The sequence below is a fragment of the Giraffa tippelskirchi genome, chromosome 2 (assembly GCF_054371585.1).
Source record: "Giraffa tippelskirchi isolate mGirTip1 chromosome 2, T2T-mGirTip1v1.2.pri, whole genome shotgun sequence".
Lineage (NCBI taxonomy): Eukaryota > Metazoa > Chordata > Mammalia > Artiodactyla > Giraffidae > Giraffa > Giraffa tippelskirchi.
The window spans coordinates 142,177,913-142,190,616 of NC_137276.1; the positions used below are offsets into that span (position 1 = coordinate 142,177,913).

A 12,704-nucleotide genomic window follows, 5' to 3' on the forward strand; every position below is an offset into this window, starting at 1 on the left:
TCTCTAAAGGAGAGTAAGAGATTCAAACAAAGGCATGGTGCTTTTGTACCTATGGATAGTATGGTATGACAAACCTATTTAAAAAAAAATCCAGTTGTATTTGACTCCAAAAACTTTTGCTGAGACTTATAGCAGGATTCTAGAAGGAATTGCTTTCTGAATTGCATGAGTGAGCTTTAGAATAAGGTGGACGTGGTTTCTAATCCATTCTCTCTTTTCTGGTCATTTTATGATCTCAGTTAAGTTAACTAACCTCTTTGAGCATCAGTTTGTTGCTAAGTGCCCCATATGTTGATGTAAGATGAGCTCAATAAATGTTCATTCCCTTTCATTCTTAACTCAGCTTTTTCTGGACAGATATTGACTGTATTTCTCAGAAAGTGTGTTATACTTTTCACTAGCAGTTTCATAGGCTAAATATTTTAGGTGACTTCAACCCTTTATCTTTTGTTCTCATTCCTTAAGCTTTTGTAGAGATTTTTTTTCATGATTCAGATCTTGACATTAATTCCCATGCATGGGCATGCATCTATCTTGATCATTTGTAAATAATCTTTCTGCCATTTGTAATGCTAGGCTCAGTTCTAGGATCTTGGGCTACAACAATGAACTATACCAAAGAGAATCCCTGAGCTCATGGAGCTAACATCCTACTTTTGGGGATACAGACTATAAATAAGATGAATAAATAATTTGTATAGTGTGTTCAGAGATAATAAGTACCATGGAGAGAAGGCGTGTGGGGAACTTTGAGGAGAGAAGGTATCATTTCAATTCCAAATCAGATAATCAGAGTACATCTCACTAAGAAGGTGATATCTGGAAAAGACTTGAAAGAAGATCTCTTTAGGTGGAGAGAACAGTAGCGCAAAATTCCTGCAGTTGACAGGAATATGCCTGGTGTGAACATAAAGGAAGCAACTAAGGCAGGAGTTGCTAAGGGGGAGGAAAAAAAAAGTCAGAGGTGAGGTCATAAAGCAAGGGAAGTGGTGCAGATCATGTAGGACCTTACAGGCTCTGGTAAGGACATTGGCTTTTACTCTGATTAAGATGAGTCGGTTGAAAGATTGTGACATCAGTTCAGTTGCTCAGTTGTGTCCGACTCTTTGCGACCCCATGAACCGCAGCACGCCAGGCCTCCCTGTCCATCACCAACTCCTGGAGTCTACCCAAACCCATGTCCATTGAGTCGGTGATGCCATCCAACCATCTCATCCTCTATTGTCCCCTTCTCCTCCTGCCCTCAATCTTTCCCAGCATCAGGGTCTTTTCAAATGAGTCAGCTCTTATATCAGGTGGCCAGAATATTGGAGCTTCAGCTTCAGCTTCAGCATCAGTCCTTCCAACGAATATTCAGGACTGATTTCCTTTAGGATGGACTGGTTGGATCTCCTTGCAGTCCAAGGGACTCTCAAGAGTCTTCTCCAACACCTCAGTTCAAAAGCATCAATTCTTTGGTGCTCAGCTTTCTTTATAGTCCAACTCTCACATCCATACATGACCACTGGAAAAACCATAGCCTTGACTAGACAGACTTTTGTTGGCAAAGTAATGTCTCTGCTTTTCAATATGCTGTCTAGGTTGGTCATAACTTTCCTTCCAAGGTGTAAGCATCTTTTAATTTCATGGCTGCAATCACCATCTGCAGTGATTTTGGAGCCCAGAAAAATAGTCAGCCACTGTTTCCACTGTTTCCACTGTTTCCCCATCTATTTGCCATGAAGTGATGAGCTCGTATACCATGATCATAGTTTTCTGAATGTTGAGCTTTAAGCCAACTTTTTCACTCTCCTCTTTCACTTTCATCAAGAGGCTCTTTAGTTCTTCTTCACTTTCTGCCATAAGGGTGGTGTCATCTGCATATCTGAGATTATTGATGTTTCTCCTGGAAATCTTGATTCCAGCTTATGCTTCCTCCAGCCCAGCATTTCTCATGATGTACTCGGCATATAAGTTAAATAGGCAGGGTGACAATATACAGCCTTGATGTACTCGTTTTCCTATTTGGAACCAGTCTGTTGTTCCATGTCCAGTTCTAACTGTTGCTTCCTGACCTGCATATAGGTTTCTCAAGAGGCAGGTCAGGTGGTCTGGTATTCCAAGATTGTGACTAAGGCTAATTCTGGGACTTTCCTGGTGGTCCCGTGGTTAAGAATCCTACTAACAATGCAGGAAACATGGATTTGATCCCTGGTCTGGGAAGATTCCACATACTGAGGGGCAACTAAGCCTGTGTGCCACAACTACTGAGCCCACATGCTTAGAGCTGGTGCTCCACAACAAGCGAAGCCACCACAGTGAGAAGCCCACACACCTCAACTAGAGAGTAGCCCCATATGCAGCAACAAAGACCCAGTGCAGCCAAAAATTAAATAAAAAAGTAATAAAAAAGGATAATTCTGTTTGTGGTGTCAGTAATAGAATATAGGGAATTTTCCAGGCAAGAGTACTGGAGTGGGTTGCCATTGCCTTCTCCGGTAGCAGCAGCAGCAGCAGGTAAATAGTGTGTAGTGATATGGAAGTGTTTTTTTTTTTTAAAGGTTGAATTCTGGAAATACTTTGACAGTAGAGCCTATAGGATTTGTTTGTGGATTAAAAGTAGTTTCCAGGAGAAGAACTGAGTACAGGATAACTTTGGTAAGGTTTTTGGCATTAGAAATTGGAAGGATGAAGTTGCCATCACATGTGATGGAGAAGACTTAGGGTGGAACAGGTTTTGAGAGATAAATTTCAGGAGTTCATTTTGGACATATTGAACTTAGTAGTCTTTTAGGAATTCAAGTAGAGATGTCTTTTGGGCTGTGGTACAAAGAATCCAGAGTCCGGGAAGAGATCCAGGCTTGCTATATCTGTCTCTCTCTCTCTCTCTCTGTCTCTATATCGGTATATATTTGGGAGTTGTTGACATACAAATGGCACTTAAGCCATGAGACCTGAATTAGATCACCAAAGGAGTAGGCAAAGATGAAAGCCCAAGATACGCATTACATTCCCCAGATTTATGAACTATGTAATTTTAGGCAAGCCCCTTATCCCTCTGGGTTTCATTCTTCATCTGTAAAGTAGAAATAACAATCTTTTGCTCTTAACATAAGAGAATTAAGTGAGGTAGTGTACAGAGAACACATGGTACCACACCAAATTGATTTTAAACACTTTAAACACTTTAAAATATATTTATTAGCTAAATGAGATTTACCTGCTTTTTCTAATCTATTGTCACTGTATTCTGTTTATGGGAATATAGATCTCCTTTATGGTTTCTTTCTTTGACTTCAAGTTTAACTTCTGTAACACCAAATTATATATATTAATACATGTTAACCTGTATTTTCTTTAGATACCTGTATGTTTTGAGTTTTGTTTTGTTTTTTTTTTTTTACAATTTTTACTTCACTCTTTTGAAGTATGAGATAAGGATCTAAAGAGCAGCATTGAAGAGCCTGTCTTTCCATCCTAATTTGAGATGTGTTCTTTTTATGTACAAAATACATGTGCATGCAACTTCTGGACATTTTCTTCAGTTTTGTTGATCTGTTTATTTGGAGAAATGCTACATTGTTTTAATTTGTTGTGTATTTTTCATAATGTTTATAATGTCAAGTAATACAAGTCCTGTGTATTACACTTTTTAAAATATTTTCTTACTATCTTGTCCAGTCTTCTGGATGGAGTGTAGCATATTTGTTAAGTTAAAAATAGTGTTATTAGAATTTTTATTAACTAGCCAAATGAATTTTTACGCTGTTGAATTTTCAGAAACAGGAACCCAGTCTACCTATCAGTTTTAAAAAATCATTATACACTTTATTTTGAAACAAACTTATAGAAGATTGCAAGGAGAAAACAAATACCCATTTTTCTTCTAAGCCATTTGGAAGTAAGTTGCCCATCTCCTCTTTTAAATATGTTAGTGAGCATTTCCTAAGAATAAAGACGTTCTGCTTCCTAATCACAATTTAACCATCAAAATCAGAAAGTTGACATTGATATATCACTGCATCTAATTCTCAGACTAGTTAGTTTTTGTCAAGCATTTCAGGAATGCCATTTATAACAAAAGGATCCAGTTTAGAGTCATGTTTTGTATTTAGTTGCCATGTCTTTTTAGCTTTATTCAATCTGGTACAGTTTCTCAATCTTTTTTTTTTTTTTTAATTTCATGACCTTGACAGTTTTAATGATTACAGGGCAATATTTTGGTAGTCAGTCAGTTTGTTTGATGTTTCCTCAGAATTGGCTTGAGAGCATGAATCTTTGGGAGGAGTATCATAGAAGTGTGCTTCCTGGGGCCTATCTGGGAACCACAGCCTTGGGAGGTCAGGAAAGGCCAGAGGAGACCACAGAGAAGATGCCGTGCTCTTCTTCATTGCGTCCTCTCAGGTAACACTTGATTAAGGTGATGTCTGCCAGTCTTCTTCTCTGTAAAGTTACTCTTTTGCCCTTTGTAATAAATAATTATTTTCTAGGAGATGTTTTAACATTACATAAATGTCTCATTCCTAGCTAACTTTTAATTAATTATCAAACTGCTTTTTATCAGGATGTTCTCATGATACTTAGCTTTATTTAGTAGGGGACAAGTTACTGTCATGTTTTTCTTTCTTATGCTCAAATTTTCTTATATTTGACCAGTTGGAGCACTTCTGAGTAGATCTTGTGATCTTTTGACATGTCTCTGTCATGCTTGGAGAAATAGTACCTTGCTTTCTGGCACAATAAGATGTTCCAGGCTCATCTTGTATTTTCCCTTCTCCAGCCTTGAAGCCAGGTATTTCTCCAACGTACACTATTTCTTTTTTCCTCCTTTTTTTGTTATTTACACTTAAATATTTTCCTTCAGTCTGTAGCTCATTCTTTTTCACAAAATCTTTCAGAGAAGATGTTTTTAATTTTAATGAAGTCTGAGTTATCAATATGGCTTTCATTTTTGATGTCTCACAAAAGTCTTTGTTATACCCAAAGTCATTGAGATATTCTCTATGTCATATTTTAGGAGTGACTATTTCCTTTCAGAGGAAAATAATATATAAAATATTATATATTACAGTAGTAAAGGTAGTAGTATAGTAGTAATCCATAGCACCCTGAATCTGGATGCTACGTATTACTACTGGAGTGTCACTCCCTCCAGGCTGTCTCTATAGAGAGAGCTAGGGAATATATTCACACACATTTACATCTATATTACTATATCTTTCTACCCATTTAAAACAGTGAGTTTACATTAATACTTCAGATTCTATTGGTTTTGCCATACATTGACATGAATCCACCATGGGTGTACATGTGTCCCCCATCCTGAACCCCCTTCCCACCTCCCTCCCCATCCCATCCCTCTGGGTCATCCCGGTGCACCAGCCCCGAGCACCCTGTATCATGCATTGAACCTGGACTGGCAATATTGTAAAGTAAAAAAATAGATAAATAAATTAAAAAAAAAAACCCAAATGGTGATAGCAGAGCATTAAACCGAGGTCAAGGCCTTCTAAAAACAAAAACAAAAACAAAAACTTCAGATTCTAATCAAATACCACAGGATTCATTCTGATCTTGTTCCTTTCCATATTTGCGATTTTCTTATCTCTAAGTGAGGTATATAGCTTCCAATATTCTTAAGGTATGTACACGTTTGATCAATTTCCCTGTATGAAGACTATCCCATTGCTGCCACTTACCCTTCCTCTGCATAGATATGCTCTCTTCACCCCACCAGTGCTCTGACACTCCTCACTGGGCTGCCCCCTCCTCCTCTCATATGGGCTCCAGCAGCCTGCGTCTGGCTTGCCCCTCTGTGTAAATTCTCCTCACATAATGCTCTGACTGCTCACACAGGGTTGCCTCCCTATGCAAAACCCCTCCTCAATCTGCCAGGGTCTGACACCTTGCTCTGGGCCATCATGGATCTGGCCCTACCTTACTCTGCTTTACCCAGTTACTTTGGTGAGGAAAAATAAGGGGGAGAGAAGATAGCCAGATTGTTTACATCCTTCAGTAAAATTTACACTTAGTTGTTATTTTCTTTGGTACATTCCTAGCTGTTGTATGGTTGTGTTTATTGTGAACGCTTTTTTTTTTTTCTATTTTTGTATAATGGTTAGTATATAAGAAAGTTTTGTTTATATGTTGAGTTTAATCTGTAACCAACCAAGTTCTTAAGGTCTTCCATTTAGATTTGATCATTTTCAATTTAGGAATCATAATTTCATCTTCAGATAGTGATCTTTTTGCTTCTTCCTCATATATATTTAATTGGGCTTTTTCTGGAACATGAGTTTTCTTATCATTTTATGCATGGAAGTTTTCTTAAATAGATAAAAGATTCTTTGCAGTTGGGAAGCTCTAGCTTAGCTTGTATAATTTGTATTTTTTGGAAAAAAGTTGTTTAAGTAAACATTTCTGTAAAATGTCCTGCTTAGTATTAAGATTTATTTCTGATTTATATTCTCAGTAATGTACTGTATTAGTGTATATAAAAGTATTAAATTTAGAATAGTCAGGATTTAAAATATATTATTTAAGAATCAGCTAACATCCTCATTGATCATTAAGATTATTTTTCCTTCCAGAATATAGAAGTAGAAATCCATGATTACACAGAATTCTCGAATCTACCAGATTCACAATCCTTAGCCAGAAGGTGGAGGGTCAGGAGGGATAGGAAATTTATGAAATTAAAACTATTTATTATGATTGATTCATGTTAGACAATTTTAGTCCTACTTAAATTACTCAAAGTATCCTTTCATCAAGTTTCCATTCATTTCCCCAAATTTTCTAAAAGTATCAAAAGCATAGTAAAGTAGGTTCTAATTTTCATATTCTTAACTTCTGAAATAATACATGAGCTTTTTGTAGGAGTGGTTTTCAAATTTTAACAGGCTTATAAATTACCTGTGTATGGAGGCTGAGAACTGGCATTTTCATCAAACATTACAGAGACTGTAGGCTCATGATCCTTACCTAAGAAACACTGATTTAGAGTGAGGCAATGTCTAAATAAGTGTTTCAATGAATATGCTTTTGTTGTAAGTGGAACAAACAGAAGTGTTTTTTCCCAGTGAAGGTATTGGAATTCACAGAATAGAGTGTATCGTGTAGTTGGAGTCAACTACACTCTATATATTTTACTTCTTAAAATAGGCTTGATGGTTCTCTGGGACCAAGACCTAAGTTCTTTGAATGTTCTTGTCATTTTTCAGGTTTTTAGGAAAATGGCACTATATAAAATAGTCTAAAAGGAGTTGCAAAACTGCTCTAGTCTTTAGTTATTTATCCAATTTTCAGTGTTTCAGAAGCTTTCTTCCAGACAAGAGTAAGTTCAAGATTATCTGTGAATAGCTACAAAATATTGGCAGTTGCTTGAACTTTCCTAAGTATAGCATATGTTTTGGAGGAAATTATTTGGTCATTTAGCTTAATGTAAAGCTGAGAAGGTAGCCTGAAGTTCGTCCAACAAATTAAAATATGTTGGTGTTCAGTTCCGTTGGTCTCTTTGCTTTCTGTCACTTCTAAGAGCCAGAACTGTGAAGCTGGAGGCCACTCAGGTTCCAAATTTGTGACAAATCCCCCAGGGCTCACTGGAGTGGCAGTAAGTTCTCACAGTTTGATTTCCTTTCAACCACTGAAGTGTTAGAAAAGTAGCAACAAAGGCTCCCACAGAAAACAGCAATTCCATTTCCTGACTGTCCGCCATAGTGATGACTTAACTCTTTTGTTCCATAGCTTTTTGTTGTTGTTGAATAATTTTAATACTTTTCTCCATATAATGTATGGTATGGTTTTCACAAACTGGCGTAATCCTTTAACTGTGCTTTGAGTGTAGCCAGTGTTTCTCACATTCTTCCTCTGTCTATCCCCATCATCTGCCACAGACAAGTTGATTTTATTTTTAAAGATTTCTTTACCCTTTTCAGCTGTTATTTTCACTTTAAATATATGATGTTCTACATGTTATAAAGTTAGATCCTCTTTTAATAGTATAGTTATGAATAAAAACCTCATGTTCACTGAAGCATTATTTTGTGATATTTTAGCATCGATTCAGTAAAAGAAAGACATTTTAAGAGAAAAATGCCGTATAGTCTATTTATTAGGTCAAGAAAGAAGGGTAACATTTTTAATGAAGGAGGGTATTTATGAGGGGGAAATAATGACTTTTTGGTTACGCAGAAGCACCAGTACCAAGCTGCTCTGTTTTTTATGACTCTGTTCAGAAACTACTTATCTACAATGACAAGGACAAAAGCAAACAACACATGACCTCTATTAGTAGCAGTAATGTTTTTCTTTTGAACATGTCTAAAAGTCCCTTTTAAAGTAAATTTACCAAATACTAGGCACCTGATGAACAAAAAGGCAGAAATGATTATTATTATATACCCTTTGCTAAGAAATTAAGAAATCACCTTCAAGGGACCAGCATTAAAAGCAAAACATTTTTTCATCACCATTCAAATATATTAATGAAGAAACATGTAGAATCTATTTCCCAATAATCAAATCATTTCTGAATCTTTAGAAGTAAACACAAACTGCTACTCATCACACATTTTCTGTTTGCTCTGGTTAATGGCTCCCATTCTTTGGCAAATAATGCATGGCACACATAGGGGTTCTGAAACATAGTTTAATAACTCTGAATTTTCTACCACTCATGATCCATATCTCATAATTTGGGGACCCCTTGCTACAGATATTTCAAATGGGGAAAACTCTGTATCTGTGCTCCAGGGAATTGATTTCTTGGCATGGTTTAACTGAATGTGAAAGTGAAAGACTCTCAGCCATGTCCGACTCTTTGTGACCCCATGGACTATACAGTCCATGAAATTCTCCAGGCCACAGTACTGGAGTGGGTAGCCATTCCCTTCTGCAGGGGATCTTCCCAACCCAGGAATTGAACCGGGGTCTCCTGCATTGCAGGCGAATGCTTTACCAACTGAGCTAGCAGGGAAGTCCCAATGCATGGTTTAACTATGCATTCCATTAATGCTATATTACAGGTACTGGTTGTTTTCTGTTTGTGACCCCACCCCACCCAGATCCATGTTCTGCCCTCTGTCTTGTTCTATGCCCTGAAAGGCTGGCTTTTATCTCTTTCAGCTACATTTTCTCAGGTTTCCTGGGCAACTGGCTTCCTGTTTAAATCTAGCAGATGTCAGTCAATAGGAGGAGAATGCAGAGTAGTAGGAGAGAGAGTTTGAGTTATATTTTCCCTGCTCTTTCTCTCTTTGGACCATGATTTCTAGCATCCTTCCATGACTACGCAACTTTTAACAGGTTTTTGTTTCCCACTCTCCTGCTCTAACTATACGCCAGTAACACTGTGTATTTGTCTTGTTCTAGGTCAGGAGAAGACTTCCTTCTGTTTTTCTTCCCTAAAGATGTTGCCACATTTCCTTTTTTATTTCCTTTACCCTGTCCACACCTCTATATGTGTCCTCTATTAAATCTTCTGAGTTGGACTCTGATTCCTGCGTGACTGACACAGCATGAAACAGCAGTAAAAGGCATTATCTGATCCATTTGATTGTCAAAATTTCATTCTCGAATATAGAGTGGGAAACCTAAGGAAGAGTCTTGAGACCTAATCTACCTACCAAATGCTTACATTTGATATAGCTTGACTATTGCTCCCTACTGCTCCTCAGCGCCTGCTTTCTCAGTTACTGCAACCAGCTCTTCAGCTGCTGGCATAAACTACCATCCCTAAAGCTACAGAGCCTCCTGTCACAATAACTACTGCTTTCACCTTCTCTCCTACTGCCAGGACCACATTGGCTGAGTGATCAGAAGCCTTTTAGGTGGGATGAAAGAAGATGAGACTATTTCAGGAACATTAGTGAAAGGCAGGTGAGGCTGCAAGAAAGCATGGGTTGGAATTCATCTAGCACTCTTGTGGGCAGCTGCTGTACCTTTTGCTTTTGAATCTTGATGGGTGTGACTTTGCTTCTAATCTCAGTTGTGCTTCTGGTACTTGCCTGATAGTTCATTTTCCCAGTTCTGACCTGACTCGTTATTGGACTTACTGGACTTATTCTCTTCTTTTTTGTGCATTATTTTAAAGATTTATTTATTTTTGGCTGTGCTAGGACTTCGTTGCTGTGCTTGGGCTTTCTCTAGTTGTGGCGACCCAGGGTTACTCTGTAGTTGTGGCACATGGACTTCTCATTTGCAGTGGTTTCTCTTGTTGCAGAGCACAGGCTCTAGAGCACGGACTCGGTGGTTTGGTGCATGGGCTTAGTTGCTCTATGGCATGTGGGATCTTCTCAGACTAGGGATTGAACCCATGTCCCCTGCATTGTCAGGCCAGGCCTCCCTCTCCATTACCAACTCCTGGAGCTTGCTCAAACTCATGTCCATCAAGTTGGCGATGCCATCCAACCATCTAATTCTTTGTCGTCCCCTTCTCCTCCTGCCTTCAATCTTTCCCAGCATCAGGGTCTTTTCCAGGGAATCAATTCTTTGCATCGAGTGGTGAAAGTATTGGAGCTTCAGCATTAGTCCTTCCAATGAATATTCAGGACTGATTTCCTTTAGGATGGACTGGTTGGATCTCCTTGCAATCCAAGGAACTCTCAATAGTCTTCTCCAACACTACAGTTTAAAAGCATCAATTCTTCAGTGCTCAACTTTCTTTAGGGTGCAATTCTCACATCCATACATGACTACTAGAAAAAACAGCTTTGATTAGATGGACCTGTGTTGGCAAAGTAATGTCTTTGCTTTTTAATATGCTGTCTAGGTTGGTCATAGTTTTTCTTCCAAGGAGCAAGTGTCTTTTAATTTCATGTCTGCAGTCACCATCTGCAGTGATTTTGGAGCCCAAGAAAATAAAGTCTGTCACTGCTTCCATTGTTTCCCCATCTATTTGCCATGAAGTGATGGGACTGGATGCTATGATCTTTGTTTTTTGAAAGTTGAGTTTTAAGCCAGCTTTTTCACTCTCCTCTTTCACTTTCTTCAAGAGGCTCTTCAGTTCCTCTTTGCTTTCCGTCATAAGGGAGGTATTATCTGCATATCTGAGGTTATTGATGTTTCTCCTGGCAATCTTGATTCCAGCTTGTGCTTCATCCAGCCCAGCAAGAATACATACATTTTGTATGTATTCAGTACATATACCATCATACATTTTGCATGGTGTACTCTGCATATAAGTTAAATAAGCAGGGTGACAGTATATAGCCATGATGTACTCCTTTCCCAATTTGGAACCAGTCAGTTGTTCCATTTCGATTTTAACTGCTGCTTCTTGACCTGCATACAGATTTGTCAGGAGGCAGGTAAGGTGGCCTGGTATTCCCATCTCTTTAAGAATTGTCCATGGTTTATTGTGATCTTTATAGTCAAAGGCTTTGGCGTAGTCAATAAAGCAGAAGTAGATGTTTTTCTGGAACTCTTCTTGCTTTTCCTATGATCCATTGGATGTTAGCAATTTGAACTCTGGTTCCTCTGCCTTTTCTAAATCCAGCTTGAACATCTGGAAGTTTTCAATTTATGTACTGTTGAAGCCTGGCTTGGAGAATTGTGAGCAATACTTTGCTCGCATGTGAGCAGATGAGTGCAGTTGTGTGGTAGTTTGATCATTCTTTGGCATTGCCTTTCTTTGAGATTGGACTGAAAACTGACCTTTTCTAGCCCTGTGGCCACTGCTGAGTTTTCCCAATTTGTTGGCGTATTTAGTGCAGCACTTTAACAGCATCATCTTTTAGGATTTGAAATAACTCAGCTGAAATTCCATCACCTTCACTAGCTTTGTCCATAGTGAAGCTTCCTGAGGCCAACCGGACTTTGGACTCCGGGATGTCTGGCTCTAGGGGAGTGATCACACCATCATGGCTATCTGGGTCATGAAGATCTTTCTTGTATATTCTTCTTCTGTATATTCTTGTCACTTCTTCTTAGTATCTTCTGAATCTATTAGGTCCATACTGTTTCTTTCCTTTATTGTGCCCATCTTTGTGTGAAATGGTCTCTTGGTATCTCTAATTTTCTTGAAGAGATCTCTAGTCTTTCCCATTCTATTGTTTTTCTCTATTTCTTTGCATTGATCACTGTGGAAGGCTATCTTATCTCTCCTTGCTATTCTTTGGAACTCTGCATTCAGATGAATATATCTTTCCTTTTCTACTTTGCCTTTCACTTCTTTTCTCAACTGTTTGTAAGGCCTCTTCAGACAACCATTTTGCCTTTTTGTATTTCTTTTTCTTGGGGATGGTCTTGATCACTGCCTCTTATACAATGTCAAGAATCTCTGTCCATGTCCATAGTTCTTCAGACACTCTGTCAGATCTAATCCCTTGAATCTGTTTGTCACTTCCACTGTATAATCTTAAGGGATTTGATTTAGGTCATACCTAAATGGTCTAGTGGTTTTCTAGGACCTGCAACAGTTTTTCCCAACCTGGGGATCCAGCAAAGGAACTGAGAACCCCCAGAGAATTTGACTTTGGAGGCTAGTGGAAGACTGAGTCAGACTTGCCTGTGAGTGTCCAGGAGTCTCTGGTGAGGTGTGGGTTAACAGTTTGGCCTCAAGCCAAACAACAGGGGGAGAACACAGCCCAGCCCATCAACAGAAAATTGGATTAAAGATTTACTGAGCATGGCCCCGCCCATCAGAACAAGACCCAGTTTCCCCCTCAGTCAGTCTCTCCCATCAGGAAGCTTCCATAAGCCACTTATCCTTATTCATCAGAGGGCAG

The 12,704-nt window shown here is 38.6% G+C and overlaps 1 protein-coding gene across 1 annotated transcript in view; it reads left to right on the top strand.

Moving 5' to 3' along the window:
* The first annotated feature begins 991 nt into the window (after positions 1-991).
* NLGN1 (neuroligin 1) overlaps positions 992-12,704 on the top strand; it is a 911,840-nt gene continuing 900,127 nt past the window's right edge. Inside the window, exons 1-2 of the mRNA XM_081570960.1 lie at positions 992-1,020; positions 4,235-4,383. The gene's annotated coding sequence lies outside the window, so the exon portion shown is untranslated. The remainder of the gene's footprint in view (positions 1,021-4,234; positions 4,384-12,704) is intronic.